Genomic DNA, 15,329 nt, shown 5'->3' with positions numbered 1-15,329 from the left:
TCCTACTCTTATGCCCTTGTCAAATGTCTGAAAATGTCCTAATGGCACTATTTCCTACTCTTTCTAGCCCTTCTGTAAGGGATCACAAAGCATATAACCACTAAAACATTGTGTTTATAAAATCTGGAATTCTATTCAAGAAGATAGTGTGTATTATCATATAACTTCCATTGTAATGGAAACATTCCAGGAGTTCAGCTCAGTGTTTAGCTGTGGGTGTCTGCTTCTGTTTCCATCAGCTACTGAATAAAGGCTCTAAGATAGCATATAAGGTAATTATCAATTTCATTATTGGGGAAGGGCATTTAAGGTAGTCTCTACTATTGATTAGATTGTTAGTTGGGGTCATCCTTATAGATCTCTGGGCATTTCCCTAGTGCCAGATTTCTCTTTAAACCTATAATTTCTCTTTAAACCTCTATTATGGTTGCTCTGCTCTATTCTTCCACAGACTCAATCTTCCTGCTCCCTCATGTCCTCTCCTCACCTTTCTCCTAACTCCCTCTCCCCTCCCCCCATACTCCCAATTTGCTCAGTAGATCTTGTCCCTTTCCCCTTCTCAGGGGGATCATATATGTCTCTCTTAGGGTCCACCTTGTTTCCTAGCTTTTCTGTCAGTGTGGATTATAGGCTGGTGATCCTTTGCTCTATGTCTCAAATCCACATATGAGTGAGTACATACCATGTTTGTCATTGTATGACTGGGTTACCTCACTCAGGATAGTTGCAGAGATGGAGGAGTGATGAGCAAAGGGGTCTAGACCAGGCTGGAAAAACCCACAGAAACAGCTGACCCAAACAAGGGGAAGCTTATAGACCCCAGTCTGATAGCTGGGAAACCCCCTGAACATGGGTGTTAGGAGGACTGGGGACTGGGCAGTCTATGGGGCCTCTGGTAATGGATCAGTATTTATCCCTAGTATACGAATGGAATTTGGGAGCCCATTCCACATAGAGGGATACTCTCTCAGCCTAGACACATAGGAGAGGGCCTAGGCTCTGCTCCAAATGATATGACTGACTTTAAAGACTCCCCAGGGAAGGCCTCACCCTCCCTGGGGAGCAGAAAGAAAATGGAATGAGGGTTGTGGGGGACAAGGGAGGAGGGAAGGGTGAGGGAACTGGGACTGACATGTAAAACAAGCTTGTTTCAAATTTAAATTTAAAAAATCATAAAAAAGAATGAAAACATTATTTATATAACCAAATTTATAACTCAAGAAAGAAATCTATCAAACAGACTTTAAGGTAATAACAGGGTAATTAATGGCTCTTAAAAAGATAGGCTACCTACTTCTTAGTAGAGAGTAGAGACCGAGTTAACTTCAAATGGAAAGAAGGGGAGATTTGAGGTATTAAAAGACAAAATAATCAGATGACTCCGGTTTAAAAAAAAAAAAAAAAAAAAAGCACTAGAAAGCTAACGATTCAAATTCACAATGCAGTGAACATGCCTAGTAATGCAGAATTAGTTAATTAAAAGGCAATACAGTTTTATGAGACAATATTAAAAACATGCCCAAACACAGAGACTCAAAAGAACTGACCTTCTCCAACAGTGGTTCTCAACCTTCCTAATGCTTTTAATACAGTTGCTCATGTTGTGGTGACCTCCAACCACAAAATTATTTTGTTGCTACTTCATAACTGTAATTTTGCTAATGTTGTGAATTCTAATGTAAACATCTGACATTTAGGATGTCGCATATGCAGCCCCTGTGGGGGTCACAACCCACAGGCTGAGAACCCATTTACACTGCTGACACAGGAAGTCAAAGCTAAGGTATAAAAGTGATGCTAGTAGCTGTGTGATCCTGGGATCACAACAGATACTCCTCATGTCACACACATATAGTAAAGCTACATTACTTACGTAAAACCCTTTCAAACTTATGTCCAATGGCAGAAAGGACAAGCTTGACAGGAAACAGCATGTGAGGCAAAGGTAAGAAAAAACAAAATTTCCATTGTTTAAGAACTTAGAATTTAAATTTAGTTCAGTGTGGTGAGGCACACTGTTAATCCAAGCACTTAAAAGGCAGAGGCAGGTACACCTCTGTGAGTTCAAGGTCAGTCTTGTCTATAGCAAGTTACAGGACAGCCAGAGCTGCATAGAACCCCAGTCTTAGACAAACAACACAGAATTTAAAGGACACTATTCAATGACTAGGTAAGTATTTTGAAGTCAACTCAATTTTCACAATGGCAGTCCTAAGGAATCTCTCAACACCAAGTTAAACTAACACAGTACTATCTTAGGAAGAAAACCAAATCCTAATTTTAGGCAAAATACCAGTCTGTTAGCACAAAGTAGGTATGCTATTTCTGTTCCTGTTTTCTCAAAATGAACAGAATAAGAAGAGGTAATTGTGCAATTATGTGACAGACATCATATTTATGTCTGCTAATTAATGAAGCTGCTCAATCATACAGAAATAACCAAAAATAACCATAACCTTTCTCCCTAAAACTTAAATAGAAAAATAAAGTGAAACCTCTGCAACTTCTCTTATCTGCTTCTATTTGGTTTTTGTTCTTGGTGTGATTTGTTTGCTTGTTTGTTTGTTTTTTGAGACAGGTTAACTCACTCTATATACCAGGCTGGTCTTGAACTCACAGAGAACTGCCTGCCTCTGCCTCCCAAGTACTGGGATTAAAGATGTGCACTACAACCACCTACCATCTTGTTGTTACTTTAAGCAAAATTCTTTTTCAGAAGAATGCATTAACTAGAAAGAACTCTCTGGAAGAAACCTCTCAGCCATCTCTCTGCACTCTTGATCTGTCTCCTCCTGTGGGCTGGTGAACTCTGCATTCCTACCACTGGGTGGCAGACCAATCAGAGAAACAACAGACACTGGCCAGAAGCGTTAAGCTCATGAATAGAGGCTATTTTAAATGTGCTTAATTAGTGATTTCCAAACTTACACACACCCATTACAAATTTCAAATAAATACACAGAAACTTTATTTTTGATAAGTACTGCCTCAAAAGACATCTATGCCAATTAAAATGCAAGCTCAAAACATTAATAGAGTAAAAACCCATCACCTAATGTAAAATATCTAAAAATATTTATTTATATTGAACAGGAAACCAAAATAAAAGCATTAAAGTAATATAATATCAAAAATAATAAGTCATGGTAAACAAAATGTATTTCCCCTCTTCTCTGAAGATTCAAAATTACAATCTCTTACCAAAAATGTATGTAAAATTGAAATTTTATATGCCAAATTACAAAGCTTATTATATTCTAAATTCTCACCAGTAACTCAATCTGATGACAGCAATACTAATTCCCAGGTTTCTCAAAAGCAGTCCCATATGGAAACAGAAATTTACCAACTTCCTAGGCAAACTGGTCTATTAGTAATACAGCCCCTGGCAGACTGCCCAAGCTCCAGGAAATGCCCACACCCAGGAATAATATGAGCAACACAAACTGGACTCAATTGGTTATTTAAAAGAAAAAAGAGGATATGAAATTGGGGGTGGGTGTAGAGGTTGGGGAGAATCTGGAAGGAGTTAGAGGGGAAAGGATGCAAATATAACCCAAATACATTATATGAAATTTCCAAATAAAAATATTCCATTAAAAGTACATTATGAGGAGTGGTTATCACCACTCTCTGAGCTTCATTATGTTGCCTAAGGATGACAAGAAGAAAGACACCAGAAGGCTGGCCAAGAAAGACAAAGACCCAGTAAATAAGTCTGGTGGCAAGGCCAAAAAGAAGTGTTCTAAGGCAAGGTTCAGGACAAGCTCAAGCATCTAATCCTATTTGACAAAGCTACACTTGACAAACTTGCAAAGTGCCCAATTATAAGCTTATTACTCCAGCTGTGGTGTCTGAGAGACTGAAGATTCGAAGTTCCTTGGCCAGAGCAGCCCTTCAGGAGCTACTTAGTAAAAGGCTCATCAAGCTGGTTTCAAAGCACAGAGCCCAAGTAGTTTACACCAGAAACACAACAAAGGGTGGTGATGCCCCAGCTGCTAGTGAAGATGCATAAACAGGTTCAATCAGCTGTACATTTGGAAAAATAAAACTTTATTAAATAAAAAAAAGTACACTATGAGTACTACACTTGCCACCAAAACTCTAAGCCAGAATAAGGCAGGATGGCATGTAGAAGAAAAAATAAATTGAAAGAATTTTCCTAAATCCTAACAAGACCAATAAAAGGGAAACAGAGTTTGAGACTGTCTTCAAACACAGATCAGAGTACTGTAAAAATTTTAAAAGCATATGAGATATATATGGAATTGGGTCAATTTAGAGAAAACCATGTCCTAAAATGTGAATAACCAAGTGTCCTTGTTTCTATCTGTCACTATGCTGTATTCTCCCTTACAAGGGAACCAATCTGAACAAAAATTATGTCACTCTAGTTATCTTAACCTAATGAAAGTTCACAAGTAGCTAAGGAGTTGACATACCACCAACCCACTCTAGGTACTTGTCTGTCATAGAGTGATGTGTTTTGGGTTTTCCCTAGCCTTCTTAAAACACTAACACGCTGCTTCTAGTCTACCCATTTTGTCCTCTCCCCCTACCCACTAGCATTTTTCACTTAGTCGCTGACCCTTTTTTAAAAGACTTATTGGAAAATAATCTGCTAACAAAAGTCCCATGAGGCATATGTTTCTTCTCAGAAAAATCAATGTAAGCTCTTCTGGGAGTTGGAAATACTAGAACTTTTACATTTATGTCCAAAAATATTTTACACCTTTAAAAAAGAAACAGAACATAAGCCAAACCTGCTAAAAGCCTGTAACACAAGCACTTGGGAGGCAGAGACAGAATTATTGAAGGTTCCAAGCTGGCCTTAGTGATACAGCAAAACCCACAACAAAGCAAGGCTGTTTTATTTTAATATGTCAGAGACATCCTTTTCTGTTAAATCAATCTCAGGAATCTATCTCCTGTCTTGCACAATGTGGACACAGTACTTGGTAGATGTGCTCACATGATAAAAGTAAGCAGGGATTCAAAGGTGATGTCCATTTCCCCACTTGTAAGTTTCAGGAAGGAAGGAACTGGTTAAAGTTCTTTCCTGCCTGTGCCCAGATTATTGTTTTTGTCTAACAGCCAAGCCCATAGAGGCAGGGACTCACAGGACTTCGATCACCTAACAATTTAATCTGCCTAGCCATAAAGAGTACTACTGGATTAGTTAGCTTCTCTGACCATTTCCCTCACCCAGAAAGCACAAACACTCATTCGTCCATGTCCCAGTGCAACTAGGAAAATAAAAATCCATGGTCTGCCTTCAAGAAGCTTTGCAAACCTCAAAAGAAACATAAATCTATTTATTCTATAAATATTCACTGTATAGAATAACTTCTTAGTAATACAGAACAGTAGAAAGACAAAACCCCTACCTCGGAGAGTTTATACATTGGTGGGGAAAGATAAAGTAGAAGTTTATTAGTGGGGAGAAGACAAACAGCAGCTGGCAGTATCTGCTAGAATTTCCTAGCCCAGAGACAGGGGTTTGTCTGGAGGAGGCTGCTATTTTTACATGATAGTAATGAGAAGAGTGAGTCCCAATAAAGAGACTTAGACATCACAGTACTAGGGGGCCATGCCTATGGAAGTCAACTCCACAGGGCAGGAAGTATGGTGGCATCTCATCTTTGCCAAGTGAAGTGACTCTGAACTGTATCTTTTCTACATGATTTTGCAAAGCCTCTAGATTTTTCTGTAAATAAAAACATTGGAATCTCAATGATTTGTTACACATTTGTTAAATGAGTGAAAAATCAACACCAGCCATTTATTACATTTCATTAAGTGTTAGTATACCTGTGGCAAACAGGCACCAAGATCACTAGGAAAGTACAACTTTGTTAAAAGTGCTGAGATGACAGATGCAGCTAGAAATATGAAGCAGCAAATAGCTTATACACATGGCTATTATAAGTTGAACTAATGCTCTGTAAGTGGAAAACATGAACAATTTTAACACACTGTTAAATCACTATAAGACAAAGCCAAAGTATTTTCCTAATGAGCTAAAACTTGAACCTTTTGTTTAAATTTCTTCAAAAGGTATTAAGCAGTAGTGCAAAAATCCCTATCCTCGCACATTGTATATAACCACATTAACTCCTCTGATTCTGTGACCCATACCCACCTAACTCAACATTAAAAAAGTTTAATTTCCCAAACAAATGTGTTTGGGGGCAGGGGGTGTTGAGACAGGGTTTCTCTATGAAGCCCTGGCTGTCCTAGAACTCATTATGTAGACCAGGCTTGCCTCAAACTTTCTAAAAAGGTATTATCATGTAAGATAAATCTGTCTTAAAAGCTTCCCAAATTAAGCTGAGTATTTTTTAACTTAGAAATTCAATGAAAGTATATTTGAGCAATGTCAACTAAAAGAAAAAATATATACCTGCTTAAAAATCCAAGCTTTGACCAGCATAAGATACTTGTTGGACTGAGGATAGGCTCAGTGCTTTCTCATAATGCACAAAGCCCTAGTTTCCATCTATAGCACCCATAAACTAGACAGTGGTGCACAACTGTAATCCTAGCATTCTGAAAGTGGAGGCAGGAGGATCACAAGTTGGAGACCAGCTTTGGTTACAAAGCAAGTTCAAAGCTAGCCTTGGCTACATGAGCTCCTCAAACACTACCCTCCAAAAACCATTATGTCGGAGAAGGAGGATAAGACACTATTTTGCAATATATACAAATACAATTTGATCACTGAAAATAATGTGTTATTTACCAATTCACTGTTTAAAAAAAAAAAAAATCAACCCAGTATACCAGAGTAAGAAATTAGAAGACTCAGTATGTTTTTTTAACGTGGTACTAGATTTATCTCTTCTATTAAAATAGAAAGATAGTAACATTTCGGACATTTACCACTAATTGTGGGTTTGTCGACTTCAAGTATCACTTTATACAATAAGCATGCTTCTGCTACTAAAATAACTGAAAATAAAGCCAAGGAAGGGGCAAACCCCTTTAATTCCAGCACTTGGGCGACAGCAGGCAAGTATCTGCAATATCTGTGTAGCACTCTGATCTATATAGTGAGCACATGCTAGTCAGGACTACATGATGAGACCTTGTCTAGAAAGAAAGAGGAAGCTGGGAGGTGGTGGCTCAAGCCTTTGATCCCAGCACTCAGGAGGCAAAAGCAGGTGGGTCTCAGTGAACTCCAAAACAATTCTAGAAAAGCCAGAACTGTTACACAGAGGTACCCTGTCTCAAAAAACAACAAAACAAAAAAAGAAAAGAAAAGAAAAGTAAAAGAAGGAAGAGGGAAAGGAAGAGAGACAGTAAGAGGGAGGGAGGGAAGGAAGGAGAAAAGAAGAGAGGAAAACTGGCTGGCTGGTCTTTTATTCGGCTCGTGTAACAACTGCAGTAATAAAGACCTTAAAAGTAAAAGCAGCTGCCTCTTTCACGTAAGTATTTTTAACCAAGTAGATGCCATGTGTACAGTTTCAAAAACTAAATTCTATCTATGGATGACATTTGAATTTCTGAGAGAATATTACATTTCTTATATCATGAGGAAATAATGCCCCCAGTAGTACAGACAACTAACCACCTTTAAGAAACTTAACCACCTTTCTACCGTCATTCTACAATGTCAGTATTTAACTTCCAGTGTAAATTTGTCAAAGGATCCTTAAATAAATCTTATGCTCAACTGATAAACCGCTGCGGGGAATACTACTTTTCCAGTTGAGCATTCCTTAAACGTGACACTGGAATACTGGAACCAATTTATTATTTCACTGCTGCTGTCAGACACCTTTTAGAATGACTAGAATTGGCAAGTGAGAAGGTGTCTATCTATATTTAGACCTTCCTATTACACCATCCTTTAAAGTTCATCTGCCCGGGTTAGAAGTCTTCCGATTCTCACTTAATAGCCTGTCCTAAGTGCTACTCTATCTCTGCTTCAATAGTAACAAAGACAGAATTTCACCATCCTTAAATTTCTGCTCTAGATTCTCCTAGCTCTTCCAAGTACATGCCATTCATCTCCATGGGACATGACTGTCTTCAGCTATCTCAGCTATCTGGGATAGTCTTCGGCTATCTCAGACATTCAGTTTCTTCTTTGTATTTGTTTTGAAATAAGGTCTGATGCAACCAAAGCTAACCTCAAACTAATTCTATTTAGCCTGGGATAACCTTGAATTTCTGATCTTCCTCTCCCTCTGAAGTACTAGCATTATAGGTGTGCTCTGTGGCTACCTTAATCACTGAGTTTCAATACCTATATTTAAAAAACAAGAAATTAACATTTAATTTTCACAGCATCTAATTATCAAGATCTATTTTGATTATTTCACAAGCTTTAAGGCAACATTACAAACTTACATGGTTTTTATTTTCCATATTGTTTCCAGCTCCACCCCTCCATTCCCATGTAACATTATCAAACCCAGTAGGTCTTGCAAAACCTTCTCTAAGACCCTAATTTTTTTCACCAATAAGGAAATGCTTAAGTGGATATTTGCAAAAGCAGCAAAATATTTACACATATGGTCTCTTCATATAATTTATTTCACATCTGATTATTGTAACATCTTATGACAAAGCAAGAGAAGCTGTTATCTCCACTATAACATTTTACACACATGCCTAACTATAGTAACAAACAGTAACAGCTATGGTAAAATTAGAATCTTCAAATCGCTGTCTTCCCACTCCAAAGAAGGGAAACATACATTCATATTCAGATCCCCCCCAATAATAAGCTGTGTAAACTTTGTTATCATCCTCCCTAATTATGCTAAAATCCATATATTCTAACTTTCACAACCTAATTTCTAGTATGGGCAATAACTACACCTTTGGTTTAATTTATCCTGTTGGCATCATCTTCATTCTGACTACAATGAACTAAAATAAAGAAGGTGGCATATCATTCAACCCCTGAGAACATATTTTAAAATTGTCAGTTTTATATATTCCCCATCTCCAAATGACTCCAAAACAATTTACAAGTTTAAGAAAATCATGTCAAAAAATCAGAACAAACTCAACTCAGCAGATCCTAAGAGAATGGAGGGATGTTTGTGGTACAGAATAAAAGGATCTTTCCCTGTACAGCAACTTCAGGTCATGATACTGCATCCTCAGCTACTCTAGACAGTTTTCAAACTCTCTACCAGTTGCAACTCCCAAGTAATTTCTAAATCAGCACCTACCCTTTACTACCACTTAGCGAGTTGTGTTAGGCAGTGATTCTGGGACAAGCTACAAAAATTATCCAAAACTAATACCATTGTTCAAAATAAATAAAAACCAAGGGGAATGGGAAATAAGTCAACTGAAACCTAGCTGTGACATCTGCTTCCCAAAACCATAGGCAGCACATCAGTCTCATAACAACTAGCAGAACATTCACTGCAAAGTGAACACAAACTCCTTTCTCCTCTTGGTTAGCAGTTACCATAGGTACACTGTGATTTCAGTCCAAACCTCTCTGCCAGCAGTTAAACATTTTTTTGAAAATGTAGCCTTGACCTACTGTAGAATTCCAGTATTAATAAGAAACTATATGCAATTTCTTGTTGTAACACACACACACAAAACACAGCAGTAGCAGTCCTCCCAACAAGCAAACTAAAGATTCTTAATAATAAATCTTATATTCCTACAGTTATATTAAATGAAATAAAGCATAAAAATAAGGTTTACTGCAACAATCTATAATTCATCCAACCTAATTAATGCATGAATAGAGATCCTATGAAAAACAGGTGACTGAAGTAATGGCTTAAAAACCAAACATGAGATGTATTTGAAGAGACTGACAGGAAGACTTTTATCATCAAATATATTCACTTATATATTTTCAATAAAGGTACAAGAAACTTCACATTTTGTTAGCCATTTTCCCCTTAAAACAAAATTACATGAAAGAATGTCACCTCTCCCCAATAGTAGCAAGGTATACAAGCTCTAATTTTTTTAAAGTAATAATGTACTAGCAGATGGGAGTGACCACTGATGGAAAAATAAAGCAAGAGTTCCGTAGTTTCCAAAGACTGATAGTGGTTTCTAAAGCAAAGAACAAAAGAGCAAAAGAAGCACAAATATCACATCACAGAATAGCAAAATTCAGAAAATAAGCAAGCTGAGTAATGCCTTTTCCTTAGGTCAGACAAGAAGACTAGTAGTACCTTATACTTCACAGGGTGAGTTCCCTCTTGAAGTTGTTATTTATAAATAGAAACTTAACATAATTATAGAAATCATATTTCTCAAAGAAGTATCCTATTTCCCAGTTAAGGGTTTCTCCAGATTTGTAGTCCAGGTTCTTTATTACCATCTAAAAGTTAAATGTATTCTAAACAAAAAGAAAAACGTTAAGGCTAGGAACTTAGCATGATAGTGAATACTTGCCTAGTATGCACTGAGGCTCTGGGTTCAATCCCCATCACTGTAAGATAAATACATTAAATGGATAAAATATCAATGTATCCTTTCTTTTTCTTCTTTTAAAAAGAAGGAGGGGTTGAGACAGGTCTCACTATATAGCCCTCACTGGTCTGGAACTCTAGAGCAGGCTGACCACAAATTCTAAGTAATTGTCTGCTTCTGCCTTTGTCTCCTGGGTGCTGGGATTAAAGGCGTGCACCACCTTTATAAACTAGAACAAGACTATCTATTAACTACATTTTTAATAGGTTTTTATAAGTATGTTGATACATGTCAATGCTAAAAACAGAAAAACCATGTCAAACCTTAGCTGTTCTCCCAATATGTGTACACTGTATCTTAACTAAACTACCTTTATCCAATTTGTGTAATACTGAAGTTTCCTTAAACTTTTAAGAAATGTTTACCTTGCCAGGCATGGTGGTACATGCCAGACTGGGACTTGGGGAGAGAGGAGGGGAGGGGAGGGGAGGGGAGGGGAGGGGAGGGGAGAGGAGGGGAGGGGAGGGGAGGGAAGAGAGAGTGGGAGATAAATCTTTACATTTAGGTCAAAGTTAGGTATATATTAAGCTTCCTGTTGATCTTCAATGATCCCATTCACCTAAAAGACAGAAATCCCCCAACCCTCCTCAGTACTTGTCACTGTATTAATAAAGTGACATTAAAAACCTGAAACAAATGATAGCATACAGTACAACCATACAATAAGATGATATTAAATACATATAGATATTGGATCTATTAAAAAACTTCAAGTCTAGCCCAGAGTAGTGATACGTTACCCTACCACTTGGAATGGTGCAAAAGAAATCCCAAATTTGGGACAAGCTTGGACAAACAGTGAAACCCTGTCTTAAAACAAAATACCCTAGCTTAGTGGGCCACCTATAACCCTATACTTAGGATGCTGAGGCAGGAGGACTGAAATGAGTTTGAGGCCAGCCTGAGCTAAATACAAAAATTAGCGGGCCAAATAGAGCTATACAGCACTGTCTTAAACAAAAAGGGCTAAAGGCCAATCTAGTAACTTAAGCTTCTAGGAAGCAAAAATAGAAAATCAAATTTAGCTTCAATATACACAAAGCTTTCTTTTCCCATTTCCACACTGGCAAAAGTAAATATATGGTGGTTCCAACAATGATACAATTTGACCAAAGCCACTCAGCAATAACCTCTGGCTAAAGGTGTGTGGTTAAAATTCAACTCCTTCTACAATCTGCCCTTTAAGTCAATTACTCCAACTACACTTTTGACGCTTATGCCCCCAAAACCCACTTCCAAACAGAACACTTGTTAACATTCACACACCGCTGCAGCCTTCCTACCTAGACATGCTTATACATTCTTTTCCTCTACATGAGGAGTATTGCTCCTCAATACTCATCACTGAAGGCCCTGTTGCCCCACTATCAGAGGCATACCTCCTTCCTCTCATTCTCAGTGCCATTAGTTTGGTATCTGTCTTACACTGCCTGGCAATAATTATGTGTATACATCATTTTCCATACTAGATTAAGGACCCAAGTCAGCAATTTCACTTTTAGATTTGAATAATCTCCACACGGTAACCTGGGCATGTATTAAGAGAAGACAGTTAACATGTAATTATTAAGGAGTTTATTAATTCCCACCATACTGTAAGTCCCGTTTGGTAGATTCAGCTTTTTAAACACCAAGAATAACTGATCATTTAGAGACAAACACATCTAAATAGCTAAATTGAGTAAGTCAAGGAAAATCCTCTAAAATCTTTATTATTCACTATCATCTAATGAGTTTATGTCCACTCAAAGGCTAGATTTCTGAACAAGCACACAAAAAACTTACAATCACAATATAGCTGATTTCATTTATTACAACTCAAAGTTATGCATAACAACATTTAAAATCTACTTGTAGTCCTCTGATCCTTCTTTCCTTTTCCCTGCAGCCTACAAACTACCAAGTTAGGAAAAACAGCATTCACTCCCCACCCTTGTGGCAATGCCATTTAATAACAGCAAAGGGAGAGGGGCTCTAAGACAAAGATCTGTAGAGGTTGAAAACAAAGCCTGTCAAGGTAACAAGGCCTTTAAGGGCTCCCTATCCAACCTCATCTAGCCTCTTCTTCAAACACACAGTACTTCACAGTAAGTTCTTTCTTACCTCCCTGTTACTGTATTTGATAATTTAAAAATTATTTTATACACCTGCAAAATCACTATACATCCTTTAAAATCTGGCCCCCTCCTCTGTGAAGGCTTCACTAACCTTTCAACTTATTTCTTCCCTCTTACTTAGGAACTTCACACATAAACTATACACATACCTCAATGTATTTCAATTACGTGGTAGTTTTGTACTCAGAGTCCTTTTAGTAAGGACAAAGTCACATCTTCATACTCTTTCTGAACCTTGATCATTTTCCCTTATCATTGATTGTATCTATCCAAAGCTAGGCATGGTAGTTCACATCTAGAATCACAGGAGATAGAAAGACCAGCTGAGTTCCAGGGCAGCATAGCATACTATAACTCTGTTTCAAAAAAATTAGACAAACAGACAAAAAGCCAGACAGTGTACACCTTTATTCCTAGCAGACAGAGACAGGTGGAACTTTGGAGTTCGAGAGTCCAGCGTGTTCTACAGAGCAAGTTCCAGGACGGCCAGGGCTACACAAAGAAACCCTGTCCCAAAACAAAACAAAACAAAAAAATCTACTTCTTTTTTCTTTCAATATCAAGTTTTCTAAAGAATGTCATTAAAATATCATTAAATAAGAGTCTCGTTTATCATTCATCCATTCAAGAAAAAGTCTCATGAAAAGACAAACCCATGAATCTCAGCAGGCCTTCTAAAACATTATGGCAACCAGAAGGTAAAGTATACAGCTGAGGCATAGCAAAAAGACACTACCATCACCATGCGTAGCAGTGTATTAAAGTTTATCCTTCGTTTCTTATTATTTCTATTTACATTTTAAATGTTTTTACCAGTACCCTCTATCACTACACACAAATATTTAGTAAATAAGGTCTTATATCCTACCTAAATAAGGTCTTATATCCTACTAAAAGGTACAAACTACTGGAGATAACCAAAAGTTTAAAACCAAGGATTGTCTAGAATTCACTTTTAACAACTACAAAGCAGAAAAGCTGAAGGAAAGATTTTTAGCTGACAAACTATACTTAAAATCAAATATATCCTGAAATGAATATTTGTGTGTCAAACTGCCCTAGTTTTACATGAAATAAATCCAAATGTTTATTTCACAATTTCCATCATTCTTTCACTCTCAAAGCAGAATAAAAATTTACTTGAGTCTGGAAAAGCTGTTTAAACAAATCATTGATACAGCAAACACTATTAGTTTTCTAGCAATCTTTCTCTTCCTTTCATAAGATCCCAAAGCACTACTCAATACTATTTCATGGAAATCCATGAAAATCTCACCCCTACTTTTTATTGCACATTGTCTCATACTGCATTAAGCATGGGAAAAGAAAACACATGAGATCCTTTCTATAAACAATAAACAATTATAATTACAAGAGCTAAAAAAAAAACTTTTAGAAGTACAAGACATTTCTTTATGAACAACAAAAAAAAAGTTTATCGATGTTACACCTCATCACACAATTTAAAAAAAAAAAACAACACATAACTCAAAACCTAAAACCATATTGATCAAGGTCCATCCAACTGAGAGAATATTTGAGCCAATTCCATTCATTCATCAAAAAACTATGGTCAGTACTACAGATTAACATCATGAAATTTTTCTATTTCCATACTACATGAAAGTAATAGAACTGAACTTCATGATGACCTCAAAAAGAGTTGTTTTAAAAAGCAAACATGACAACCTTCAACTATCTTTAGAGTATCTTAACTTTGCCTCCTATTTTGGTCTCCATTCTCCCTCAGAAACTCAAGTTGAAATTTACCTGCCACTATGCATAACACTAAGAGTGTGTCTTTAAGATATGATTAGGCCATGAGGAGCTAACCTTCACGAGTGGGTACATGTCATTACTGTGAGAGTGGGTTAGTTATCAAAGTAAAAGCTCTCATGTGTTCTTTACAATGTGATGTCATCCACCACATCAAGATCTAGCAAGAAGGCCCTGACAGAGGCTGGCACACTGAAACTGGACTTCCCAGGCTAGTTCCCATGAGATTTATTTCCTTTACCAATTATTCAATATGTGGTGTTCTTTTAAAGTAGCAGAAAATAGATTAAGACATTTCTTCATACCATATAAAATCATTTCAGAAGTTTCAGAAGTGATCAATCCTATGTGCAAGAGCTAAAACTATAAATAAAACTGCTAGAAGACAAGTATAAACTTGAATTAGCCAATGGTTTGTTAGATATGATAGCACTAACAACCAAAGAAAATAGATGTTCACCAATATTAAGTACTTCTATCAAAGGGCACTATCAAAAAGGTGGAAAGGCAGAGGGAGATGGCTTAGTGGGTAAAAGTGCTTGCCATAAAAATCTGAAAATCTGCCCCCAGAGGGCTGAAAAGATGGCTCAGTGGTTGAGAGCACTGGCTACTCTTCAAGAGGACCAGGGATCAATTCCCATCACCCATATGGCAACTCACAACTCTCTGTAACTCAAGTTTCAGTGGATCTGACATACAGACATACATGCAGACAAAACACCAATGCATATAAATAACAAATAAATAAATAAAGGATGACATTATTATTAAAAAAAAAAAAAAAAAACCTTGAGAACCTGAGCTCAATCTTTGGAACCCCCAAAGTGGCACCTGTCTTCCCAGCACCCCTATGACAAAGACGGGAGGCAGAGATGAGAAATGTCATGAAGCTCACAGGCCAGCTCACTTGGAGTGTTCAGAGCAGATCAGTAGAAACAAAAGAGAAAGAAAGAACCAACTCCTGAAAGC

The 15,329-nt window shown here is 37.2% G+C and overlaps 1 protein-coding gene and 1 pseudogene across 12 annotated transcripts in view; one reads left to right on the top strand and one right to left on the bottom strand.

Annotated features, from left to right (window-relative positions):
* Window positions 1-15,329, bottom strand: part of Picalm (phosphatidylinositol binding clathrin assembly protein) — an 82,180-nt gene that overhangs the window by 56,549 nt on the left and 10,302 nt on the right. The window lies entirely within an intron of this gene.
* LOC127227889 (40S ribosomal protein S25-like) lies at window positions 3,646-4,060 on the top strand (annotated as a pseudogene).

The sequence above is a fragment of the Phodopus roborovskii genome, unplaced genomic scaffold (assembly GCF_943737965.1).
Source record: "Phodopus roborovskii unplaced genomic scaffold, PHOROB, whole genome shotgun sequence".
NCBI classification, from domain to species: domain Eukaryota; kingdom Metazoa; phylum Chordata; class Mammalia; order Rodentia; family Cricetidae; genus Phodopus; species Phodopus roborovskii.
This window is presented reverse-complemented; position numbering and strand designations above follow the sequence as displayed.